This window comes from Stegodyphus dumicola, chromosome 3 (genome assembly GCF_044657685.1).
Source record: "Stegodyphus dumicola isolate Sdum_Otavi_A_Nest chromosome 3, ASM4465768v1".
NCBI lineage: Eukaryota > Metazoa > Arthropoda > Arachnida > Araneae > Eresidae > Stegodyphus > Stegodyphus dumicola.
The window spans coordinates 6,552,136-6,577,411 of record NC_140770.1 but is presented as its reverse complement, the minus strand read 5'-3'; positions in this window follow the sequence as shown (position 1 = coordinate 6,577,411).

Here is a 25,276-nt window from a genome sequence, read left to right as displayed (position 1 = left end):
TAACTCTGTTTATGGTCCCTATGATGAAGTTCCACCTGGAGGAATACTACACGCGCGGAGTAAAAAGAAATCGCGTTTTCTATAACATGCCAGAATTTCGGCACTGCAAGAGCGACAGTGCTTCCCTCTCTACCCGGCTCGTGTGCTGCTTTCTGTGAGCGCATGCGCAGAAAAGCCAAACGCCACGTCGCTGGAACTGTGAAGTGCGCAGTTCCAAACAAAAACTTAGTACCTTTTTCACAAAGTGGGGGATGTTTACTGACATTAAGCTTAAGAAATTATCTATTGTAAAAGTATAAAGGAAGAATTAAAGACTAAAGGACACGCTATATTAAATACACTAATATAATAAAATTTAAGTGGAAATAGGGGGTGCTGCAGTTCCACAGTGCTTATTACGAGTCGCCACTGTTCAAATTACTAGCAGAGTAACAATCATTGTTCTGTAAAAATACTTCTGTTTGATTTTAAAACAACTTCTTTATCGCATTCCAAAAGAACAATTATTCACATGTAATTATTGTACACAAATGATGAATCTGGGTTATATTTTGACATATTTTATTACATATTAAATTTGTCTTTCAAGAAAGCCATGCGTTATCCTCTATCTACTTATTTTTGAAGAAGAATTTTACTAACACACAGATGTTTTTATTCTAATTTGTAACGAACGCTAGCAAACAGCCCCATGTACTGCAGCGCCACCTTATCGGACGCTATTCAAAAACACCTACGAGTTCGAGTTTCGGCAGAGGACTATGAACATGTACTTTTAATTTTCATTTGAGTAATATTTCTTCGTGTTACTTCTTGTTAGTTTTGTCATGTAACTTTCTTTATGTAGTGTTTGTGTTTAATTAAATTCCTTTTGTTAAATGTTAAAGTTTGTCTGGGTTAAATTTTACCAGTTTTGTTTAACAACTTTACAGCTAGCCATGGTCAGAACGCTACAAATTTTAATAAAATCTTCCATTGCTTCACTCACACTTTTTGTCTTAAAGATCATATTAAAAATACAATAAAGGCATCTATGTGTTAGTAATATCGACTAGAAAAATAAGCAGGTGGTGACAATTGATGTTCTTTAAATATTCACTTGATAGCCCCCTCAGTCCCATCCTGGCTGATATCTACATGCATTATTATGAATCAAAATTGTTTGGAACTTTAAACTTATAATATATAGCTTTATATATAGCTTTTATACCATTTGGAAACTACTGTGAACCTAGAATTCTAAGAATTTCATGTTCAATTTTTATTTATTTATTTATTTATTTATTTATTTTTTTTTTTTGGAGTTGAGTTTATAAAATTTATTTTATTAAAAAAATCTGTAATGTTTTCGTGCATAAATTTTTTTAATACTAAAATTTTCATCAAATTTTGGGTTCACTTAGAAAATAGTGCCCATATAAAGAATTCCATTCAATTTCAAGTATGTACCATTAGCCATTTTTAAAATATCATGCGCGCAAGGTGGAAAAATGACGAAACATTTTGTCACAAAGCTAATTAAATTACAAAAATATTTGTGGCAACACATAATTTCTGGTTACTAGTTTCCAAAGCAGCTATATTATGTAGTCAGCTGTAAAGAGTTGGGGGTTATTACTTTTGAAATAAATAAAATATCTCAATTCTTGCACAGTCACATAATTCGAAGCTCATAAGGGGTTTAAGGTGTATGAGCCCCCTTAAACAATTTAGCAGCTGCTAAGTGTTTAGTGGAAGAATATCTGTGCATTACATCACTACATAGTATTGAATAGTTTTGAGTATAACTACTCAATACTATGTATTGATCATAGTATTGAGTATACATAGTTTTAAGTCACATATTTCCTTAGCTTCTGCCATAAGTGTCTTTGAAAAATTCTCACAGTACTTTGAGTTTCTTATTTCTAAAATAGCAGTTTGAAATTTGTTATATATTCATTAACTTTAAGCATGTTAGTTGTATATTATTTCAACATGAGGCATTTAATAAGAAAGCTGTAACCAAAACTTGAAGTTATCATCATTTAGATACTTTAAAATTCCTGTTGCTTTTGCAATAGTTTGATCTGCATTTGATGTTGACTGAATTTCAGTAAGGAAATTTTTTAAAAGTTGCAAATTTTCATTAACTCTGTTTATGGTCCCTATGATGAAGTTCCACCTGGAGGAATACTACACGCGCGGAGTAAAAAGAAATCGCGTTTTCTATAACATGCCAGAATTTCGGCACTGCAAGAGCGACAGTGCTTCCCTCTCTACCCGGCTCGTGTGCTGCTTTCTGTGAGCGCATGCGCAGAAAAGCCAAACGCCACGTCGCTGGAACTGTGAAGTGCGCAGTTCCAAACAAAAACTTAGTACCTTTTTCACAAAGTGGGGGATGTTTACTGACATTAAGCTTAAGAAATTATCTATTGTAAAAGTATAAAGGAAGAATTAAAGACTAAAGGACACGCTATATTAAATACACTAATATAATAAAATTTAAGTGGAAATAGGGGGTGCTGCAGTTCCACAGTGCTTATTACGAGTCGCCACTGTTCAAATTACTAGCAGAGTAACAATCATTGTTCTGTAAAAATACTTCTGTTTGATTTTAAAACAACTTCTTTATCGCATTCCAAAAGAACAATTATTCACATGTAATTATTGTACACAAATGATGAATCTGGGTTATATTTTGACATATTTTATTACATATTAAATTTGTCTTTCAAGAAAGCCATGCGTTATCCTCTATCTACTTATTTTTGAAGAAGAATTTTACTAACACACAGATGTTTTTATTCTAATTTGTAACGAACGCTAGCAAACAGCCCCATGTACTGCAGCGCCACCTTATCGGACGCTATTCAAAAACACCTACGAGTTCGAGTTTCGGCAGAGGACTATGAACATGTACTTTTAATTTTCATTTGAGTAATATTTCTTCGTGTTACTTCTTGTTAGTTTTGTCATGTAACTTTCTTTATGTAGTGTTTGTGTTTAATTAAATTCCTTTTGTTAAATGTTAAAGTTTGTCTGGGTTAAATTTTACCAGTTTTGTTTAACAACTTTACAGCTAGCCATGGTCAGAACGCTACAAATTTTAATAAAATCTTCCATTGCTTCACTCACACTTTTTGTCTTAAAGATCATATTAAAAATACAATAAAGGCATCTATGTGTTAGTAATATCGACTAGAAAAATAAGCAGGTGGTGACAATTGATGTTCTTTAAATATTCACTTGATAGCCCCCTCAGTCCCATCCTGGCTGATATCTACATGCATTATTATGAATCAAAATTGTTTGGAACTTTAAACTTATAATATATAGCTTTATATATAGCTTTTATACCATTTGGAAACTACTGTGAACCTAGAATTCTAAGAATTTCATGTTCAATTTTTATTTATTTATTTATTTATTTATTTTTTTTTTTTTTGGAGTTGAGTTTATAAAATTTATTTTATTAAAAAAATCTGTAATGTTTTCGTGCATAAATTTTTTTAATACTAAAATTTTCATCAAATTTTGGGTTCACTTAGAAAATAGTGCCCATATAAAGAATTCCATTCAATTTCAAGTATGTACCATTAGCCATTTTTAAAATATCATGCGCGCAAGGTGGAAAAATGACGAAACATTTTGTCACAAAGCTAATTAAATTACAAAAATATTTGTGGCAACACATAATTTCTGGTTACTAGTTTCCAAAGCAGCTATATTATGTAGTCAGCTGTAAAGAGTTGGGGGTTATTACTTTTGAAATAAATAAAATATCTCAATTCTTGCACAGTCACATAATTCGAAGCTCATAAGGGGTTTAAGGTGTATGAGCCCCCTTAAACAATTTAGCAGCTGCTAAGTGTTTAGTGGAAGAATATCTGTGCATTACATCACTACATAGTATTGAATAGTTTTGAGTATAACTACTCAATACTATGTATTGATCATAGTATTGAGTATACATAGTTTTAAGTCACATATTTCCTTAGCTTCTGCCATAAGTGTCTTTGAAAAATTCTCACAGTACTTTGAGTTTCTTATTTCTAAAATAGCAGTTTGAAATTTGTTATATATTCATTAACTTTAAGCATGTTAGTTGTATATTATTTCAACATGAGGCATTTAATAAGAAAGCTGTAACCAAAACTTGAAGTTATCATCATTTAGATACTTTAAAATTCCTGTTGCTTTTGCAATAGTTTGATCTGCATTTGATGTTGACTGAATTTCAGTAAGGAAATTTTTTAAAAGTTGCAAATTTTCATTAACTCTGTTTATGGTCCCTATGATGAAGTTCCACCTGGAGGAATACTACACGCGCGGAGTAAAAAGAAATCGCGTTTTCTATAACATGCCAGAATTTCGGCACTGCAAGAGCGACAGTGCTTCCCTCTCTACCCGGCTCGTGTGCTGCTTTCTGTGAGCGCATGCGCAGAAAAGCCAAACGCCACGTCGCTGGAACTGTGAAGTGCGCAGTTCCAAACAAAAACTTAGTACCTTTTTCACAAAGTGGGGGATGTTTACTGACATTAAGCTTAAGAAATTATCTATTGTAAAAGTATAAAGGAAGAATTAAAGACTAAAGGACACGCTATATTAAATACACTAATATAATAAAATTTAAGTGGAAATAGGGGGTGCTGCAGTTCCACAGTGCTTATTACGAGTTGCCACTGTTCAAATTACTAGCAGAGTAACAATCATTGTTCTGTAAAAATACTTCTGTTTGATTTTAAAACAACTTCTTTATCGCATTCCAAAAGAACAATTATTCACATGTAATTATTGTACACAAATGATGAATCTGGGTTATATTTTGACATATTTTATTACATATTAAATTTGTCTTTCAAGAAAGCCATGCGTTATCCTCTATCTACTTATTTTTGAAGAAGAATTTTACTAACACACAGATGTTTTTATTCTAATTTGTAACGAACGCTAGCAAACAGCCCCATGTACTGCAGCGCCACCTTATCGGACGCTATTCAAAAACACCTACGAGTTCGAGTTTCGGCAGAGGACTATGAACATGTACTTTTAATTTTCATTTGAGTAATATTTCTTCGTGTTACTTCTTGTTAGTTTTGTCATGTAACTTTCTTTATGTAGTGTTTGTGTTTAATTAAATTCCTTTTGTTAAATGTTAAAGTTTGTCTGGGTTAAATTTTACCAGTTTTGTTTAACAACTTTACAGCTAGCCATGGTCAGAACGCTACAAATTTTAATAAAATCTTCCATTGCTTCACTCACACTTTTTGTCTTAAAGATCATATTAAAAATACAATAAAGGCATCTATGTGTTAGTAATATCGACTAGAAAAATAAGCAGGTGGTGACAATTGATGTTCTTTAAATATTCACTTGATAGCCCCCTCAGTCCCATCCTGGCTGATATCTACATGCATTATTATGAATCAAAATTGTTTGGAACTTTAAACTTATAATATATAGCTTTATATATAGCTTTTATACCATTTGGAAACTACTGTGAACCTAGAATTCTAAGAATTTCATGTTCAATTTTTATTTATTTATTTATTTATTTATTTATTTTTTTTTTTTTGGAGTTGAGTTTATAAAATTTATTTTATTAAAAAAATCTGTAATGTTTTCGTGCATAAATTTTTTTAATACTAAAATTTTCATCAAATTTTGGGTTCACTTAGAAAATAGTGCCCATATAAAGAATTCCATTCAATTTCAAGTATGTACCATTAGCCATTTTTAAAATATCATGCGCGCAAGGTGGAAAAATGACGAAACATTTTGTCACAAAGCTAATTAAATTACAAAAATATTTGTGGCAACACATAATTTCTGGTTACTAGTTTCCAAAGCAGCTATATTATGTAGTCAGCTGTAAAGAGTTGGGGGTTATTACTTTTGAAATAAATAAAATATCTCAATTCTTGCACAGTCACATAATTCGAAGCTCATAAGGGGTTTAAGGTGTATGAGCCCCCTTAAACAATTTAGCAGCTGCTAAGTGTTTAGTGGAAGAATATCTGTGCATTACATCACTACATAGTATTGAATAGTTTTGAGTATAACTACTCAATACTATGTATTGATCATAGTATTGAGTATACATAGTTTTAAGTCACATATTTCCTTAGCTTCTGCCATAAGTGTCTTTGAAAAATTCTCACAGTACTTTGAGTTTCTTATTTCTAAAATAGCAGTTTGAAATTTGTTATATATTCATTAACTTTAAGCATGTTAGTTGTATATTATTTCAACATGAGGCATTTAATAAGAAAGCTGTAACCAAAACTTGAAGTTATCATCATTTAGATACTTTAAAATTCCTGTTGCTTTTGCAATAGTTTGATCTGCATTTGATGTTGACTGAATTTCAGTAAGGAAATTTTTTAAAAGTTGCAAATTTTCATTAACTCTGTTTATGGTCCCTATGATGAAGTTCCACCTGGAGGAATACTACACGCGCGGAGTAAAAAGAAATCGCGTTTTCTATAACATGCCAGAATTTCGGCACTGCAAGAGCGACAGTGCTTCCCTCTCTACCCGGCTCGTGTGCTGCTTTCTGTGAGCGCATGCGCAGAAAAGCCAAACGCCACGTCGCTGGAACTGTGAAGTGCGCAGTTCCAAACAAAAACTTAGTACCTTTTTCACAAAGTGGGGGATGTTTACTGACATTAAGCTTAAGAAATTATCTATTGTAAAAGTATAAAGGAAGAATTAAAGACTAAAGGACACGCTATATTAAATACACTAATATAATAAAATTTAAGTGGAAATAGGGGGTGCTGCAGTTCCACAGTGCTTATTACGAGTCGCCACTGTTCAAATTACTAGCAGAGTAACAATCATTGTTCTGTAAAAATACTTCTGTTTGATTTTAAAACAACTTCTTTATCGCATTCCAAAAGAACAATTATTCACATGTAATTATTGTACACAAATGATGAATCTGGGTTATATTTTGACATATTTTATTACATATTAAATTTGTCTTTCAAGAAAGCCATGCGTTATCCTCTATCTACTTATTTTTGAAGAAGAATTTTACTAACACACAGATGTTTTTATTCTAATTTGTAACGAACGCTAGCAAACAGCCCCATGTACTGCAGCGCCACCTTATCGGACGCTATTCAAAAACACCTACGAGTTCGAGTTTCGGCAGAGGACTATGAACATGTACTTTTAATTTTCATTTGAGTAATATTTCTTCGTGTTACTTCTTGTTAGTTTTGTCATGTAACTTTCTTTATGTAGTGTTTGTGTTTAATTAAATTCCTTTTGTTAAATGTTAAAGTTTGTCTGGGTTAAATTTTACCAGTTTTGTTTAACAACTTTACAGCTAGCCATGGTCAGAACGCTACAAATTTTAATAAAATCTTCCATTGCTTCACTCACACTTTTTGTCTTAAAGATCATATTAAAAATACAATAAAGGCATCTATGTGTTAGTAATATCGACTAGAAAAATAAGCAGGTGGTGACAATTGATGTTCTTTAAATATTCACTTGATAGCCCCCTCAGTCCCATCCTGGCTGATATCTACATGCATTATTATGAATCAAAATTGTTTGGAACTTTAAACTTATAATATATAGCTTTATATATAGCTTTTATACCATTTGGAAACTACTGTGAACCTAGAATTCTAAGAATTTCATGTTCAATTTTTATTTATTTATTTATTTATTTATTTTTTTTTTTTTTGGAGTTGAGTTTATAAAATTTATTTTATTAAAAAAATCTGTAATGTTTTCGTGCATAAATTTTTTTAATACTAAAATTTTCATCAAATTTTGGGTTCACTTAGAAAATAGTGCCCATATAAAGAATTCCATTCAATTTCAAGTATGTACCATTAGCCATTTTTAAAATATCATGCGCGCAAGGTGGAAAAATGACGAAACATTTTGTCACAAAGCTAATTAAATTACAAAAATATTTGTGGCAACACATAATTTCTGGTTACTAGTTTCCAAAGCAGCTATATTATGTAGTCAGCTGTAAAGAGTTGGGGGTTATTACTTTTGAAATAAATAAAATATCTCAATTCTTGCACAGTCACATAATTCGAAGCTCATAAGGGGTTTAAGGTGTATGAGCCCCCTTAAACAATTTAGCAGCTGCTAAGTGTTTAGTGGAAGAATATCTGTGCATTACATCACTACATAGTATTGAATAGTTTTGAGTATAACTACTCAATACTATGTATTGATCATAGTATTGAGTATACATAGTTTTAAGTCACATATTTCCTTAGCTTCTGCCATAAGTGTCTTTGAAAAATTCTCACAGTACTTTGAGTTTCTTATTTCTAAAATAGCAGTTTGAAATTTGTTATATATTCATTAACTTTAAGCATGTTAGTTGTATATTATTTCAACATGAGGCATTTAATAAGAAAGCTGTAACCAAAACTTGAAGTTATCATCATTTAGATACTTTAAAATTCCTGTTGCTTTTGCAATAGTTTGATCTGCATTTGATGTTGACTGAATTTCAGTAAGGAAATTTTTTAAAAGTTGCAAATTTTCATTAACTCTGTTTATGGTCCCTATGATGAAGTTCCACCTGGAGGAATACTACACGCGCGGAGTAAAAAGAAATCGCGTTTTCTATAACATGCCAGAATTTCGGCACTGCAAGAGCGACAGTGCTTCCCTCTCTACCCGGCTCGTGTGCTGCTTTCTGTGAGCGCATGCGCAGAAAAGCCAAACGCCACGTCGCTGGAACTGTGAAGTGCGCAGTTCCAAACAAAAACTTAGTACCTTTTTCACAAAGTGGGGGATGTTTACTGACATTAAGCTTAAGAAATTATCTATTGTAAAAGTATAAAGGAAGAATTAAAGACTAAAGGACACGCTATATTAAATACACTAATATAATAAAATTTAAGTGGAAATAGGGGGTGCTGCAGTTCCACAGTGCTTATTACGAGTCGCCACTGTTCAAATTACTAGCAGAGTAACAATCATTGTTCTGTAAAAATACTTCTGTTTGATTTTAAAACAACTTCTTTATCGCATTCCAAAAGAACAATTATTCACATGTAATTATTGTACACAAATGATGAATCTGGGTTATATTTTGACATATTTTATTACATATTAAATTTGTCTTTCAAGAAAGCCATGCGTTATCCTCTATCTACTTATTTTTGAAGAAGAATTTTACTAACACACAGATGTTTTTATTCTAATTTGTAACGAACGCTAGCAAACAGCCCCATGTACTGCAGCGCCACCTTATCGGACGCTATTCAAAAACACCTACGAGTTCGAGTTTCGGCAGAGGACTATGAACATGTACTTTTAATTTTCATTTGAGTAATATTTCTTCGTGTTACTTCTTGTTAGTTTTGTCATGTAACTTTCTTTATGTAGTGTTTGTGTTTAATTAAATTCCTTTTGTTAAATGTTAAAGTTTGTCTGGGTTAAATTTTACCAGTTTTGTTTAACAACTTTACAGCTAGCCATGGTCAGAACGCTACAAATTTTAATAAAATCTTCCATTGCTTCACTCACACTTTTTGTCTTAAAGATCATATTAAAAATACAATAAAGGCATCTATGTGTTAGTAATATCGACTAGAAAAATAAGCAGGTGGTGACAATTGATGTTCTTTAAATATTCACTTGATAGCCCCCTCAGTCCCATCCTGGCTGATATCTACATGCATTATTATGAATCAAAATTGTTTGGAACTTTAAACTTATAATATATAGCTTTATATATAGCTTTTATACCATTTGGAAACTACTGTGAACCTAGAATTCTAAGAATTTCATGTTCAATTTTTATTTATTTATTTATTTATTTATTTTTTTTTTGGAGTTGAGTTTATAAAATTTATTTTATTAAAAAAATCTGTAATGTTTTCGTGCATAAATTTTTTTAATACTAAAATTTTCATCAAATTTTGGGTTCACTTAGAAAATAGTGCCCATATAAAGAATTCTATGAAATTTCAAGTACGTACCATTAGCCATTTTTAAAATATCATGCGCGCAAGGTGGAAACATGGCGAAATATTTTGTCTCAAAGCGGTTTAAATTACAAAAATATTTGTGGCAACACTAACTATCTGGTTACTAGTTTCTAAAGCAACTATATTTGTAGTCAGCTGTAAAAATGTGGAAGTAATTGCTTTTAAAATAAATAAAATATCCCAATTCTTGCAACAGTCACATATTCGAAGATCATAAGGGGTTTAAGGTGTATGAGGCCCCTTAATATGTGCGATGTATGTAATTTTACGATATTTGCTAAAGCTATTGCGCACGCATATCTTTGAGTATAGCAGCATTGATAATCATATGATAATTAGACACAAATATTTGGATCATAAATTCTGAAAATCTCAAAAACGTACCCATATGAAAAGGCCGATTGGAACCCAAAACGGAGCTGTATAACTAGATATTATCGCAGTACCATATACAAAATTTCAAAATTATAATCGTTTTAGATTTAAAGATATGTACATCATGCCGAAACTAGTCAAAATGGATGTTCCACTGAAATAAGTTGTGAAAAACAAACTTTTTGGCCATTACGAAGCTTCGTTTCCTTCGTACAAGCAGGTACAAATAGTAAAACATTCTTTGGTGGAATGAGTCATTCTCAAATTGGATGGCTCTAGGTACCGTTGTTTTATCACAGTGCGAGAAACATACATGCATTTATGTAGATTCTTCATTATTGAATTCCTTTAAATATAATACAGGGCTGTAATATTTGGTGCAAAATTTTGAAAAGTTAATCGACGCAGAAAATGAATCGATGCAAAATGCGAAAATGAAATTAATAACCCTTCTGGGCTAAAAAAATATAAAACAGTATTTCTTTACGTATTTGGAAGATTTCATACCAAATTACAGTTTTTAAGAAAGTTTTTTGCACCTTTCTCGTAAAAACGTCCCCAAGAAAATATCAATATCTGATACTAACAAAAAAAAAAAAAAAAAAAAAAAATTAGAATTTAAAGTGAATCTATCTTTAGAATTTCCGATACACAGTCTCGCGCGCTGGAGATAATTATGCAGACTTTTAACCCAGATCATGTGGACTTTGAATACTTTCTCTAATTCATCGTCATCACTAAAAGCAGAAATGAGAAAGCAAATGGAGTGGTACTTCGGTACACATCGCTAATCCGTTCCCCATCGTTGGACGTGTACCAATCAAACTCTTCCAGTAAGAAAAAAAGGAAAATAAATTGGTCCATTCTTATTACTACTGTAGAGTCATTAGGTTAATTGGAAGCAGAAAAGATGAAAAATCTGCAACCGCCTTCGCCGGGAACCACGGACCTCTGGAATACCGATCCAGCGTGCCACCGTTACACCACGAAGGCACGCTAGGGAAGTGGAAGAAATACCTTATATTACAACATTAAGATTTTTTATAACACTTTTTAATACAAAACTACAAATATAGTGGGAGAAATTATGCACTCCACATCCTTCTCGTAATTCTTACTGTACATAAATGTTTCTCCGCTATCCTTATCAAAGCCTGTGCTGAGGCGATAACCACGAAAGGAAGGATGTCAAGCTGCGGGAGCCATCTCTTGATGAACAATGAAAACAACTATGAAATAATTTCCTTAAAAGTTAAAGACTCCTTAGAAACTGTTATCGCTCGAGATCAGGTTTCTTCTTTTTCATTTGCCCATCTGCAGCTTTCTATATTTACACCTCCGAAACTATGTCTCAAAATTACGAATATTACGCTGACTGCCTTAGCACCTCTAGTAATCGTTAGTTGGAATGTTATTTCATCTCAGACGCTGTAACATTTTTTATCTTTTTTTGGTCATCAATTTCACCCACTTCGCACAAGCTCATCCCTGTGGGAACATGACGTTTTCTAGCAGAGATATAAAAAGTGATGAGCAACAAGTGACACTTGTAAGAGGCGATAACCGATTCGTTTTTTCAGAACATTTACTTAAAATGAATCTCACTTTTACTGAAACAAACCATCTCAATTCATAAACAATATCGGTATCTATGTAATATCTTTTAAAAGTAGATTTAACAAATTTTAACTCGTAAACACATTTTTATATTTATTTATTAACAACATAATGTGCATTTACAGGATTGTTTAATAATGTGATTTAACAACAGGATTTAACAAAATAATGTGCATTTAAGGGTAGTTGTTTCTAAAGTTAGGGTTTTTTGTAACTAAATTTTCTTACCGACGTGCACGATTCAAAATGATGGGACAGAATTAAAAAGAAATAAGAAAATTAAAAAATGAACCTCTTGTATGCATCCTTCCTGAGTTTAAAATGAACAACTGTAGTGCCCGTGTACAAGCACGGTTCCACGAATGCAAAGAATGTTTAAGAGGACTCATACACCTTAAAACCCATAAGATCTTCGAATATGTGACTGTTGCAAGAATGGGGTTAACTTATTTATTTTAAAAGCAATTACTTCCAACTTTTTACAGCTGACTACATAATATAGCGACGTTCTTAAATAGTGATCAGAAAGTTTGTGTTGCCACAAATATTTTTATAATTTAATCCGCTTTGTGACAACATTTTTCGTCCTGTTTCCATCTTGCGCGCACAGTTTAAAACATTCTGTTCCATAATTTAATTCCATATTTAATATGTAGCTTTTATAACATTTGGAAAATACTGTGAACCAAAAATTCTAAGAATTTCGTTTTAAATTTTTATTTTATTTGCAGTTGAGGTTACAAAATGTACTTTATTAAAAAAATCTGTAATGTTTTCTTGCATAACATTTTTTAATATTAAAATATTCATCAGATTTTGGGTTCAGTTAGAAGATAGTGCCCATATAAAGAATTCCATCCAATTTCAGGTATGTACCATCAGCCATTTTTAAAATATCATGCACGCAAAGTGGAAACATAACGAAGCATTTTGTTCCAAAGCGGATTAAATTACAAAAATATTTGTGGCAACACAAACTTTCTGGTTACTAGTTCCCAAAGCAGCTACATTATGTAGTCAGCTGTAAAACGCTGGAAATAAATAAAATATCCTAATTCTTGCAACAGTCACTTTTAAAATAAATAAAATATCCTAATTCTTGCAACAGTCACATATTCGAAGATCATGAGGGGTTTAAGGTGTATGAGGCCCCTTAATAAAGGGATTTATGACTCCGACAGGTTTCTCTTGCAATGGGAAATTAAACGTAACGGATAAAAGTTAAAATCAACTCGACATACCATTGAGATAAAGTTTTATGCGCTTATATCAAAAATCTTCAAAAAACGGTGATTTCGGATTTTTGCATTTTCAAATTCTCTATACTTCTCTCTTTCTAAAAATATCATTCTTTAATCTCTATGAAAATTAGAACTGTGAAAATTCTAGTTCTAAGAAGAAATACTATTTCTTTAGACAACAAATTTCAGAGAGTGGTACTTCAATTCAAAGAAATGAAAAATGATACAGGTACTGCATGCATATCTTTTTAACGTTTTCCTACGAAGTTTCCCTGGTATTTCACCTATGGACTATGAACATAGGTGAAATATTTCTTCAGAAGGTGAAATAATTAAAAATTTTAGGTGAAATAATTTTCAGAAGACCTTCTGAAAAGAGTTCTTTCTAACCGCGATGGATGGACTCTGGAAGGTAGGGGAAGAGGAATGGAAATTAATAGCCCTATAAAAATTTTACAAAAAGTGGCCCTATCATAGAAACCACGAAACATACTTACAGACCAGGAAAAAAAAAGAGTATCATATCGAACATTAAGGGGGGTTGGAAACCAAAAATCTTCAAAAAATGGAGATTTCGGATTTTTACGTTTTCAAATTTTCTCTACTTCTATCTTTCTAAAAATACCATTCTTTAATCTCTATGAAGATTAGAACTGTAAAAATTCTAGTTCTAATTCGTCATCGAATGCTTTGATAAATGAGGATTTTTACATAAAAATGTATATTTCTCCAAACGTAATTTTTTTACACTCAATGTATCTTTTATCAGAAACTACTGCTCACAGGTACCTAAAATTTTTACGGCTTATTTATTAGGTTTCCTAATATTTACTGAAATGAGCTTTTTGGGATAAACTAAGGGAAGTTACCTTTATTTATTAAATATCATTTTCTTTGCACTTAAACCATAAAATTCAGTTCAATAGCAATGTCGCAAAATAATTTTAAAATGAGCCTAACTTTAGAATTTCTGATACAGAGTCTCGAGCACTGGAGATAAAAAGTTTTTTTTTTTTTTTTTTTTTTTTTTTTTTTTTCCGTACAGTGTTGCCATGGCTCGCTTTGAAATAGTTTAGTTTTTTAATTAAAAAATCGTTTTAGTGTTACAAAATCTGAAATCGATAATACAACAAATTTCAAATTCAAATTAGAGCTTCCACAAGCCCATATTCTATGGAAGATTACGTTATTGAAATTTGGATGGCTCTGGGTACCGTCGTTTTATTGCAACGCGAGACACATACGTACATTTATGCAGATACCTCATTACTTTATTTCTTTAAATATAAGACAGGGCTATAATATATGGTGGCAACAATTTGAAATGTGATACAACCTTTAAAAGTTTTCGACGGAAAATGCCAAAATGAAATTAATATTCCTTCAGGGTAAATTGCCCCCTTGGACTAATAATCAAGTAAAATACAATGAATGGATCAGCTAACCCTCAGAAGGAAAAACATATACGATAGAGCAAAGACGGAAATTAGCGAATATTTTTTTTACTTCCTTGTACGAAGTAAAAAAGGAAGTATTCTAATGGCGAAAAGTTTCAGGCAGCATATTTCAACGAAAATATATATTTTGACCGCTTTCGAATGCAATTTAACGATGTATTTGCGTGATATCTGTACGTAAGGACAGAATAAAAGACTGATTTCCTCCAAAAAAATTATAAAACTGCTTTAAAATAAATTCTGAAGAGAATTTTTCGTGGCGTCTGTACGAACGTACGTACGTATCTCGCATAACTCAAAAACGACTAACTTCAGAACGTTGAAATTTTGTACATAGGACTGCTATAACATGTACATGTGCACCTCGTATTTCGGTTGCAATCGGCCGCGCCAAACGTATATAAATATATTTATATATATATCCACTCTGTTACCCGGCTCAGTAATCTCAGTTTCTTTACTCTTATATGTTTGTAAATTGTAAATTTTTTGCTTTAAAAATGATTGAATTATGTTGTTCTTTTATTCCGCATAAAGTTTTTATGCCTTTAGAAAATCTGTATGCAATATTTTTAGAATTATCAACAATTTTAGAATTGATTAAGTGCCACTAAGCCTAATAATTTTTCTGGTGGCGGCCATTGCTTGTTTACATTTGAAACAGCAGACTAGTGGATTTGTTGCCAATCTAGAGAAACGTAGCTTCGCAACAACAAAGATAACGCCTTCATATATTATTATTGCGAATTAAATCATGCTTAATCTTTCTGGAATTTTTTCGAGGAAATAATTGTTAAAGATTTACTTCGTAAATTTTAATACAGATATTTTGGGTTTTGACGTATTTTTGTCTTGTCGCAAAGTGAGAACTGAATTAATTGAATGAGAAATACTCAATCGTCTGTGAAATTGTTTGCTTAATTACTTTTACACATCGTTCTAGTTTTATTATAGTATTTGAATAGAACATGTGGCTACGATTAGATAATTCCCTTCTTTAAATGATATAAATTTTGTGCATTCTGAGTTATAATATGAACGAAATATAATACTATTAAGTGAACCTAGCGCTAGAGTGTCGCTATGGTAAACAAATAGAGTGAATTTTAAGGAATGCATTTATTCTATTGTGGTTATGCGCTTTCGGCGAAGTAGGTTTAATTCAATCTAATAATTTTTTTTCTTTGCAATGGCACTTAAATTGCACGGCACTCCGAGGCACCCCCATTAACTTAATTAACCGGACACCCGGCTCGCATGACTTCTCAGAGCAGAAACGCAACAGGGAGCTTAATTGTCACTCAGAGGGCAACGGTTTGTAAATGGATAAGTATGTGTAGCGACAGAGCTATTAACACCTACTGAAATATTTAGAACGATCATCTCCACAGGGCCCAGTTTGATTGAAAACTCATTCTAATTGTGTTTCCAGGCACGTCTTGTGTGGAGATTTTACTAAGAATAAATCTTCTTAATGTACGATATTTTCCGAATTAGGCGGAATTTAGCTCCGTTATAGCAAACCTGGTTTATAAATACACGAACGAACATAATGAAAAAAAAAAACATTTGGGTAACTTGCAGTCTTATTCAGTTATTTAGTCCAAAGTGATTTGAATCCCGAAGGACTATTAGTTTCGTTTTGGCATTTTGCGTCGGACTCATAAATGTCGGTTCACTTTTCAAACTGTTGCCACAAAATGTTAGTATATTTGAAGAAATTAAATAATGAAAAATCTGCATAAATGTATGTATATTTCTCGTATTGTGATAAAACAACGGTACATAGAGTCATCGAATTTTGAATAACGTAATCCTCCAACGAATATGAGCATGTGGAAGACCAAATTTGAAATTTGAAATTTGTTTTAGGATCGATTTCCTATTTTTTAAAACTTTGACGAATTTTTGATTAACAAACTCAAGGATTTCAAAGCGAGCAATGGCAACGTTGTGCAGAAAAAACATTTTTATCTCCAGCGCGTGAGTCTCTGTATCGTAAATTCTAAAGATAGGCTCGTTTTAAAACTATTTTGCGATATTGCTGTTGCACTGGATCTTATGGTTTAAGTGCGAGGAACATGATATTTAATAAAGAAAGGTAACACACAAAATGTTAAAAAACGCCCCTTTGGACGTAATTTAAAATCTGAAACATTTCAGATTTTTTTTTCTTCTATTATTTTTTTTTTAAATTCTAATGGCAGATTACAAAGACAACTGCAGACAGAGCAAGCAGACATGAAAGAGAACTGCAGAACTAAAAAAGTGCTCATAATATAAACTATATATCTGTTTTGCATCTCGCCTTCGAATATCTCTCCCATAATGATTGGTCCAGAATTAACTGTAGGCGACACAATGCGAGCTTATAGATCACTTAGCCTTGTTTCTATGTTACGGGGAAACACCGAAATCTGGAGAATGTCGACTTTCACCAGTACAAATTATGAAAGTACACTCGGTTTATTGTTTGAATGCTATAGATACTACTTGTAACATGCTTTCTTTAGGGTTTATTAATGACTATGTTACTTATGTTCTTGTGTTCTTGAAGGCCTTGTATGCCACTGTAAACTTATTCTGCTTAGTCATAATAAATAGCTTCTGGAGGCAGGGGCTTTAATCCGTGTAAGGCAGACATCATGTCAGCTAGGTAATGGAGCCCCTGTTCTCTGGTTAACAGTAACAGTGAATGTCAACACTCACATAGTCGCTTGGTGTATGTCCGAAATATTTCCCAAATACTCTTATTTCTGACTTACACCGGTCAATGTCGACATTCACCATATACTAATGGTGAATGTTGAATACATAAGAATATTATATGTTCTCGAACACAAGCCGAAAGCTATATAAACCCTGCTGGTCCGCAGTCAGTTAGTGTGTGCCTCGTCGAGAGGGCGCGTGAGAGTGCCTCGTAAAAGTGTGAGATAGTCAATATCGAGTGTCTCGTCTAGCGAGTCAATCCCTGCGGAGTCGATCGAGTTGACAGCCGGGCAGCGAGTGCTGAGTGGGTCGTCGAGTTCACCGAAGGAGTCTCTTAGTGTATCGCGGTTAGTGCATCGCCGAGAGAGCGTGTTGAGCTCCGGGAACGACTGAACCAAAGAGTCGGCAGTCGTGCTCTGTGTGTCGTCGAGTGCATCGCGAGTTGTAGCGTGGGTAGTCTCGAGAGTACGTGGAGTTCCGAGAACGACAGAGCAGAGTCGGGAGCTGTACTCTGGTGCTTTGCAGTGAAGCTGTCTCCACCGTGGTAGCCTGATAACCTGAAGGCTGTGTCGCTGATCGTGTCAACGTGTTTATAGTAGTTCATCGACGACTCTGAAACGTGTTTTGGAGCTTTCCTGACAATACTGGCAAATAAAGTGTGTTTCGATACTTCATCAAATGTCGTCGTTATTCACTCCAAATCCAAAGGAACCCCGTACGAACGTGAAGGAAGAGAAAAACGCAACAACTGGTGTCAGGAAAGACTTACGCAACAATATTATTTTATGCTGCTATAGCGAATTTCCAAAGCTATGAAATTGGAACGCAACGAATTATTCGTTTAAAACGTGTTTGTATTTTTCGTACATATTTTAAGAATTTCTACAAGATTTAATGATAAAGAAATTCATTCAAGTTTAGCATTATGATATACATTCCATGCGTAAAGGTTGGTGGTGTATTTTGTTATGGCAAAGCACACTAGGGCTATCTGCCTAAGGGAAAGGATGCCTTCGTGCAGGACTTTATAAGGGAAACTGGCTCGAATACACGTTACACATGGGGAAAACCACGAAAACACCCATGCAGCCAGCCCGTTCGCGGGATTCGAACCTCGGACTGAACCCCAGTGTTCAGCGACTTTACCGCTCGGCCGCTGGTGGGCCCCAAGCGTAAAGGAAAATTGCTTTACACTGCTTTCGTTTATATTCAAAAACTATTTTTTCTGCGTTCTAACAACGACTCAGCAAGCCAGATGGTACGCACAAACTAGGAGAACGAGGGCACAAAAAGTATATCCTAGGACAACCTATGGTGTTCTTTATAATATGGTGGATGTGACTATTTAACCAAAGAACGTACGTGGGTTCTTTGACCGAGTTGTGTTGAGGAGCTGTGTTCAACGTTGATATTCTGATGGAAGTTTTCGCTATTCAGAGAAAGAGGAAGTCGGGTTGTACAGTCGATTCGTCAGCTATAGACTGAAAAGTTTTACTCCCCCCTCTTTGTTTGTTTGAGTAATTTTAAACAATGACTAAAAAAAAAAAAAAAAAAAAAAAAAAAAAAAAAAAAAAGCAGTTTGTGGAGTTAATCCCTTACTTGGTGACATTTTTCAGTCATTGTAATTCGACTTTATGCCAGAATGACTCTTGACCAGAATTTACTTCGTTTTGAAAAATTCAATCAATACTAGGTAATGATAACGCGATGACAATACCCGAAGGATAAAATTAACCGTTAGTGATGAGTCGGTACTACCGAACCGGGTATTTTGTAACGGGTACTTAGTTGTAACGGGTACTGAAAATCGGTACATCCAAGTACCCGTTACTTCAGTACCGAAATCGGTACTTTTCGGTATTCGTTACTTCTGTACCGAAACGGGCACTTTTCGGTATTCGTTACTTCTGTACCGAAACGGGTGCTTTTCGGTATTCGTTACTTTGTAACGAAAATATGCGCCTCTTCTCGGTATTTCGGTATTCGTTACTGGAGGATCGATGAGGGTTCAGCTCACTTCGGTTTTGGTACGAGGACAGTAGAATCTGGTTGTATTTGCGAAATGGTGATATGCGCTCCTTGTGTCCATGAATGGCCTGCTCCTCAGACAGTTTCGTAGTTGACATGTTTTCTGATATTCAATATCTTACTTCGTACAGATAAAATCAAACACGTGGTGACGTGGCAGAGTTCCTTCAGTGCGCAAAATCGTTAGCTGCGTATTTCGGTACTCCAAATCGTTACTAAGGTACTTCGGTACTCCAAATCGTTACTAGAGTACTCCGGTACAGTAAACCGTTACTAGGATACTCCGGTACAGAAATCCGTTACTCCAGTATTTCGTTACTTCGGTACTCCAAGTCGTTACTTGGGTACTCTGTACTTGAAATCGGTTTTCGGTACTTTTCAAAGTAACGGTTACTTGAGTAACGGGTATTTTGTACCGGGTACTTGTCTGTACCCGTTACTCTCGTACCGGGTACAAGAATGTACCGAAGTTGCCCATCACTATTAACCGTGATCCCATCAAGGGAAAACTCATCTATAATTTTATTCAAATGTAAGACTGAGAAAGTTTTGCGAATAATTGAATAAATCGGCCTCGTATACAGAGCTAGATACATTAGCATTTATTTTTATTAGGGAACACAGTGAGCGAGAAGTTTCAAATAATTGTTTAAAGAACAATCCTTTGTCCCGGCCGCTGAACAATACGAGCCAAATTGAATTCGTAACTGAAATCGAACCCTTAGGGGAAAATAAATACTGTCATACGTATGCGCAGACATGAGTAAATAACATACTGTTGCGTGCGTACGGGTTCGTTATGAAATGAATGCACAAGTCCGATGAAAAATGAACAAAAATTTATTATTATCACAACAAAAATGCTTAAATTTTCTCAAATTATCATGCAGTATTACAATATCTCACAGTAGTTTTCTTTTAACTACTCAAATGTCAATAGAACGTAATTCAAAACAGCTAAAGAACGCTAATCCGCGAATTCGCTACAATCAACAACAGTAGTTTTCTAAACAACAACAAACTAAGCAACTACTACAAACTGAGATGTTTTCCTCCTTTTATGAGATTTTAAAATCACGCGCTAGAATTTTCCAGTACTTTCTCGAAATCAAAAAGAGATATTTATTTATTTAATGCACGCGCTCTTGTATTTTCAATTTTCCGGCTTAGCTTTCTTTTAATATTCGTCACGCGCTGCACTGCGCGAGAAATAAAACCATTTAATTTCTAATTGAACTAACATTAGCTTTTTAAATACCAAATTCGTAACAATACAATACTTTATCGAACTGACTAATATTAGGGATTTATTCGATGAATTCTTTCCCTGTGTACATCAAAGATCGTCGCCCGTGTCACTAATGAGGCCATAAATTAAATCAGCTTAATGAATACCCCTTCCGTTCCTCGAATGAGGTTACCGGAAACTTTGTTTCTGGTACCACTTACGTCTTTGTTTCTTCGGAAACATTCACTGCGGTACGATGCTTGCTGTCGTTATATTAAATAAAGGAAATTAGCGAAGATCTGGTAAACGGGTTGAGGTATCGCAAATATGTTATAAGAGTAAAAAGAGAACAAAGTGAATCTCTCTGATGGTGCCAAAAGCGAAGAGAAAACACAGAGGCTTAGAGGAATGGATGATACAACGCGTACATAATTTTTATAGATTTACACTCTTTTGATGTATTAATACAGAGATTTGCGTTTTCGACTTTATTAGCGAATATCAGTTATAAAATATTAAGGAAAATGGCTTTCTTTTCACGTATACAATGGATCATCTTAAAATCCGCTTGTTTTGAAAAAGTTATTTAAGGTTTTGGTTTAAGAAAATGTTTATTCGAAAAATCCTGAAACTAAGCATGTAAACTCAGACGCTTCGAAAAAATAGATTGTATTTAATAAAAACATGACACGAAAGGTGGATATTCTTTAGCTAAAATTCAACCTTTCATTCGCTCTGGCATGGGTTTAACACATTTTTTCATATAAGAATGTTCCATTTTACTGAATAGTTCTTTTAGTAGAGTTTTCGAAGAAGTACCACGTTTCTTCCTCTCAACCCTACAGCAGTTCGTTTTTCTTTAATTTTTATTAATTTTTTTAATTGGGGTATTGCTTGTTTGAAAAATTTCGGTTTTAACATTTTTTAAATTGCATTTACAGGATTATATGAAATTTATTGATTATGAATTTCAATTTTTGTGTCTTTGGGAAGGAGAAATTCTAAATTTCTTACTTTACGTCTTTATATATATATATATATATATTGCCACTCTGTTACTCGGCCAAGTGAGCTCAATTTTTTATTCTTATATGCAGGTAAATTGTGCATTTTTTCATTCATTACATTTCAAGTGATTGAATTATATTGTTCTTAGATTCCGGTTAAAGTCCTTATGCCTTTAGTTAATCTGCATGCAATAGTTGTAGAATTATCAACAATTTAAAAGTTGTTTAGGTGTCACTAAGCACTTTCAAATGTAAAAAAAGTTGCCATTTATTTACATTTGAAACTTAGTATAATAGCAAATTCAGTTTATGCACTTTCAGTGTCTTTTTGCCGGGTGGTACCAAACATAAGCTTTTAGTTTTGTGCACCTAAAAGTCTGTCTTCCTACCTGCTGACCGAATTACTTGTTTTTAAGAAGAAACTCTAATTTTTGTTGTAAAAATTGTTTCTTTAACTGCATTTGGTGTTTTATGTTTTTAGGGTAGTAACAGTTTTTATGTATTTCTGCCTTTCCGCGATGTGAGAACTGAATTAATTGAATGAAAAATATATATCTATGAAACTGAAGGAAATAATTTTAAATGAATTTTTTCATTTAAAATTGTGTATAATTTCATAAGCCGTACATGTGGTGTCCACATCAGATAATTAAATTTGTTTAACTAAATTCAGTTCCTTTGTTAATACATGAATCACTCTCAGCTGCTAAACAATAAGGGAACCATCGTCCTGGCGGTACAGGATTGATACAAAAGCTAAACTATTGTTATAAGCTTGTGTTTAGACCACTGATACTTTTTCAGTTACTTTTGAACAAGACGCCAAGTTCAACTTTTGCACACATACTGTCCGCTGATGACTCAGAAGGGCTATCATTCTCGAAATGGCACTTTGAGTAGAATCACTAAAAGCGTTGAATCACTTTTCAAATTGTTGCCACCAAATATTACCTCCCTGTGTTATATTTAAAGAAACAGAGTAATGAAGAATCTGCATGAATATATGCATGTTTCTCTCATTGTGAAAATACGGTGTTACCTAGAGCCATCAAATTTTGAATAACATAGTGCTCCATCAGAATATGGGCACCTGAAAGCCAGATTTTTGAATTTTGGACTTGTTTTATTAAGGGGACTCATACACCTTAAACCCCTTATGATCTTCGAATATGTGACTGTTGCAAGAATTGGAATAATTTATTTATTTTAAAAGCAATTACTTCCAACTTTTTACAGCTGACTATATAATATAGCTGCTTTAGAAAATAGTAACGAGAAAGTTTGTGTTGTCACAAATATTTTTGTAATTTAATCCACGTTGTGACAAAAGTTTTCGTCATGTTCCCACCTTGCGCGCATGATATTTTAAAAATGGCTTGTGGTACATACTTAAAATTTAATGGAATTCTTTATATGGGCTCTATTCTCTAACTGAACCAAAAATTTGATGAATATTGAAGTATTAAAAAGATTTATGCACGAAAACATTAGAGATTTTTTTAATAAAATACATTTTATAAACTCAACTCCAAATAAAATAAAAATTTAACCTGAAATTCTTAGAATATTAGGTTTACAGTAGTTTCCAAATGTTATAAAAGCTATATATTAAATATGAAATTAAATTATGAACAGAATGTTTTAAACTGTGCGCACAAGGTGGAAACTTGACGAAAAATGTTGTCACAAAACGGATTAAATTATAAAAATATTTGTGGCAACACGAACGTTTTGATTACTATTTCAGAAAGCAGCTATATTATGTAGTCAGATGTAAAAAGTTGGAAGTAATTGCTTTTAAAATAAATAAGTTATCCCAATTCTTGCAACAGTCACGTATTCGAAGATCTTACGGGTTTTAAGCTGTATGAGTCCCCTTAACTGTTGTATGTTTTGTAAATCTTCGACAAATTTGTTGTGAAAAAATTGAATGATTTCAAAGTCAGCAGCTGCAACACTGTACGGAATAATAATAAAAAAAAAAAAAACTTTCATCTCCAGCGCGTGAGTCTGTCTATCCGAAATTTCAAATATATGCTGTTTTTCAGTATTGTTAGCCCAAATGCTCTCGAAATATGTATGCGTGTGTAAATGGGAAAAAAACCCGCCCCTCTGGGCATAATATAAAATCTGAAAGCTTTCAGAATTTTTGTCTTGTAAATTCATTGCTTGTGTTTTCTAATAATAATCACTAAACATTTGATCACTGATAAGTCGTTATTGAGACTAAAAAATTATTATACAGTTTAATGGGAATAACAGATCTACGAATTCTATTTAGAGAATTCACTTACAATTTTAAATCGCGAATAATAAAAGCTTGGGCGGCTAAATAATGAAATCTATTCATTTAAGGGGACACCTTAAAACCCATAAGATGTTCCAATAGGTGACTGTTGCAAGAATTGGGATAACTTATTTATTTTAAAAGCAATTACTACCTACTTTTTACAGCTGACTACATAATATAGCTGCTTTCTGAAATAGTCATCAGAAAGTTTGTGTTGCCACAAATATTTTTATAATTTAATCCGCTTTGTGACAACATTTTTTGTCATGTTTCCAACTTGCGCGCACAGTTTAAAACATTCCGTTTCATAATTTAATTCCATATTTAATATATAGTTTTTATAACATTTGAAAACTACTGTGAACCTAAAATTCTAAAAATTTCATGTTAAATTTTTATTTTATTTTGAGTTGAGTTTATAAAATGTATTTTATTAACAAAATTTGTAATGTTTTCGTCCATAAAATTTTTCAGTATTAAAATATTCATCAGATTGTTGGTTCAGTTAGAAAATAGTGCACATATAAAGAATTCCATCCAATTTCAAGTGTGTACCATTAGCCTATTTTAAAATATCGTGCGCGCAAGGTGGAAACATGGCGAAATATTTTGTCACAAAGAGGATTAAATTACAAAAATATTTGGGGCAACACACACTTTCTGGTTACTAGTTTCCAAAGCAGCTATATTATGTTTATGTAATAAGCTGTAAAAAGTTGGAAGTTATTGCTTTTAAAATAAATAAAATATCCCAATTCTTGTAACAGTCACATATTCAAAGATCTTGAGGAGTTTAAGGTGTATGAGTCCCCTTAACTGCACTGTGAAAAGCAATTAAACTTTAAACGGTTTTTAAATTTCTCATGGGCTATTTGGATGCTGTTATTCGCGATATAAAATTGTCAAGTAAATATGTAACAAGTATTTAATCTATTACTTCCATTAAATTACAACATATATTATTTTTCTCTTTTTAGTGCATGAATTATTTTATAAATTTTAAATACAATCTTATTTTATATTAGCTTTTTTAATATATTTTATTAATATTTAAGTTTGTTTAAATAAATTCACTTGTTTTCCTTACTACAAGAAACCCTTTCAACAGAACAGAATTACCATGCCGCGCTGCAAAATGATGTTGAAAGAGCCGAATTATTTTACTTGTAAAACTCGCCGACATACTTGGCAGAGCACTACTCGAAAGCTTCCCAAACTTCCCAAATACCTGAACACTTAGTTTATAAGATGTAAACATACCCCGAAAACAGAACCCTACGACATTTCTCTGGAAAAGCTGAATTCCACCCATATTACGCGATTCATTTAACATGCATCATGGAAGGGAAAAAAGAATGC